The sequence below is a fragment of the Arachis ipaensis genome, chromosome B03 (assembly GCF_000816755.2).
Source record: "Arachis ipaensis cultivar K30076 chromosome B03, Araip1.1, whole genome shotgun sequence".
Lineage (NCBI taxonomy): Eukaryota > Viridiplantae > Streptophyta > Magnoliopsida > Fabales > Fabaceae > Arachis > Arachis ipaensis.
In genome coordinates this window covers 21,179,170-21,182,762 of record NC_029787.2, presented here as the reverse complement: position 1 = coordinate 21,182,762, position 3,593 = coordinate 21,179,170, and positions in this window count along the sequence as shown.

The following is a 3,593-nucleotide window of genomic DNA, read 5'->3' as shown; positions in this document are numbered from 1 at the left end:
TGCTTGGGGGAGGCGCCGTTTCGACAGAAACCCGACAACAGCAGAGGTCGCCTCCGAGGGACACGACGCAGACTCACGAAAGACGCCCCTTCGGAGGTACTGGCGACAACCATGCCAGGATAATGCAAGAGTTGCGCCATAGGATGCAAGACTTAGAGCGCCGGCTAGCCGAGAGAGAACGGGACCAACGCACCCCGGAGCGGAGCCCCACCCGCTCCCGTTCAAGGAGCCACTCGAGGCGCTCACCCAGCCCCCAATACGAGTCGGAGAGCACCGGGGGACGGGGACGCGCCAGAAGAAGGAGTCGGGACCCCATCATTTACGCTCGACACGAGAGACGGCGGGCGTCGAACAGAGGCGAAGAGGACGCCCGTCGGGAGAACGACGAGCCGGGGAGAACTACCCGGGGACCAGTGATAATAGGAGCGACCCCTTTCCACCGTTCTGTGCTCGAGGTCTGGCTGCTGAAACACTTCGACAAGCCAACGGACATGAAGTATGATGGAACACAAGATTCACTGGAACACTTGACGGCCTTTGAGGCCAGAATGAACCTGGAAGGGGTAGGAGACGAGGTCAGATGTCGTGCCTTCCTGGTCACCTTGGCAGGCCCAGCGATACGGTGGTTCAACAACCTCCCGCAGGGCTCAGTGACTCAATTCTCCAACATTAGCCACGCCTTCTTGGCTCAATTCACGACCAGGATTGTCAAAGCCAAACACCCGATCAATCTACTAGGGGTGACACAGAGACCCGGAGAGCCGACCAAGAAATACCTGGACCGTTTCAATGACGAGTGCCTGGAGATTGACGGTCTAACGGACTCGGTAGCAAGCCTGTGCTTGACGAACGGGCTCTCGAATGAGGACTTCAGGAAACACCTTACCACAAAGCCCGTTTGGACAATGCAAGAGATCTAATGCGTAGCCAAAGAGTACATCAACGACGAAGAAGTCAGCCGAGTCATGGCTGCCAATAAACGGCAGCCCGCCTACAACCAAACACGACACTATGAAGGCAGAGAGAGACCAAAGGAACACGCCAGGGACGGCGGCCCGAGTAAAACACCCAAACCGTTCCCCCGAGTTGGGAAGTTCACCAATTATACCCCCCTCACGGCACCAATCACCGAAGTTTACCAGCAGATAGCGGAAAAGGGGATATTGTCAAAGCCCCGACCTTTGAAGGACAGAACGGGAGGAAACAAGAACCTCTACTACGAGTACCACAAGGGTTACGGACACAAGACCCAAGACTGTTTCGACCTAAAAGATGCCCTGGAACAAGCTATCAGAGATGGGAAACTTGCCGACTTCTCCCACCTTATCCGGGAACCAAGAAGACGCAACCAGGACCACGATAGCGAAGACAGATCCCGGTCGACAAGGCGACGGCAGGAATCAGAGGGTGACGACCACGGCCTTACAGTGGTAAACGTGGTAACGGCCAGAAATACCGCCCCAAGGTCAAAGTCAGTACAGAAAAAAGACGCCAAAGTCCTAGCGGTCTCCACCTCGACTGTTAGAAGTTTCCGAAGTACCCCGCCCATCTCCTTCGGCCCGGAGGACCAATGGTTTGACGAGGCACCGGAAAGTCCGCCCATGGTCATCACGGCCAGGGTCGGAACAGGCCTCGTCAAACGAATCCTGGTAGATACGGGGGCAGACTCGAACATCATGTTTCGAAACGTTTTCGATGCCCTGGGACTAAAGGACGCCGACCTGACGACCCACCAGCACGGTGTGGTAGGGTTGGGGGACCACTTCATCAAGCTGGATGGAATCATCTCACTCCCGACCTCTGTAGGACAGGGGCAAAAACGACGAACAGTCATGGCGGACTTCGTGATATTACGAGACGCCACAGCCTATAACATCATTCTGTGGAGAAAAACCATCAACGACCTGGGGGAGGCCATCAGCACAAAGCTGCTGGTGATGAAGTTCGTCACCGACGACGGATCCATAGGATCCATCAAAGGCGACTTGGAAACGGCGGTCGCTTGCGACCACGCCAGTCTCTCTCTCAGGAAAAAGTCCAAAGAAGCATCTGGGGTCTTCCTTGTTGACTTGGACGCCAGGATAGACGACAAACCCAGACCAGAGCCAGAAGGAGACTTGGAAAAATTCAGGGTCGGCGAGGAGGACGATAAGTTCACATTCATAAACAAGAACCTCCCCCACGAGATGAAGGAGCCTTTGATGGAAATGATCAGGGCTAATGCCGACCTCTTCGCCTGGACGCCTGCCGATATGCCCGGAATAGATCCCCAGCTCGTATCGCATCATCTAGCCGTTAAGGCGGGAACCAAGCCAGTGGCCCAGAGGAGGAGAAAAATGTCCCAAGAAAGGGTAGAAGAGGTAGCCAGGCAGACGGCCAGCCTCCTAGAAGCAGGATTCATCCGAGAACTGGACTACTCGACCTGGTTGTCGAACGTGGTCCTGGTTAAAAAACACAATGGGGGATGGAGAATGTGCGTGGACTACTCTGACATGAATAAGGCGTGTCCCAAGGATTGCTACCCCCTACCTAACATCGACGCACTCGTCGACGCAGCGGCGGGGTACCGGTATCTGAGCTTCATGGATGCCTACTCAAGATATAATCAGATACCGATGCACCGACCCGACGAGGAAAAAACGGCATTCATAACGCCAGGGGGATCTATTGTTACAAGGTAATGCCTTTTGGCCTGAAAAATGCTGGGGCCACGTACCAAAGGCTGATGAATAGGATATTCAGTGAACATATAGGCAAAACAGTAGAAGTCTACGTGGATGACATACTCGCAAAGACCACACGACCCGACGACCTCCTGAGCGATCTTGATGGCATTTTTTCCTCCCTACGGCAACACGGCATGAGGCTTAATCCGCTCAAATGCGCGTTTGCCATGGAGGCCGAAAAGTTTCTGGGATTCATGATTACTCAAAGAGGAGTGGAAGCCAACCCCGAGAAGTGTCGAGCAGTTCTCCAGATGAAGAGCCCAGGTTGTATCAAAGACGTCCAATGACTTGCCAGGAGGTTAACGGCTCTATCCCGATTCCTCGGCGCGTCAGCAGCAAGAGCTCTGCCTTTCTTCAATCTAATGAAAAAAGGAATGACGTTCGAATGGACCCCAGCATGCGAAGAGGCATTCAACCACTTCAAGCAGATCTTAGCGGCACCACCGGTCCTCGAAAAACCCAAGGCCGGAGAACCACTCTACCTCTACTTATCAGTAACCGAGGAAGCACTTGCCACAGTGCTCGTTAGAGAAGAAGGAAAAACCCAACAACCCGTTTACTTCGTGAGCAGGGTCCTCCAAGGACCAGAATTGAAATACAGCAAACTGGAAAAACTGGCGCTGGCACTCCTAATCTCTTCCCGAAGGTTAAGACAATACTTCCAGAGCCATCGTATAGTCGTAAGGACGGATCAGGCGATTCGCCAAGTGCTGCAAAAACCTGACTTGGCCGGTAGGATGATGACCTGGGCCATCGAGCTTTCCCAATACGACCTACAATATGAACCCCGACATGCAATCAAAGCCCAGGCAATGGCAGACTTTCTGGTAGAGGTGACGGGGGACCCCCCCGAGGAAACGGGCACAC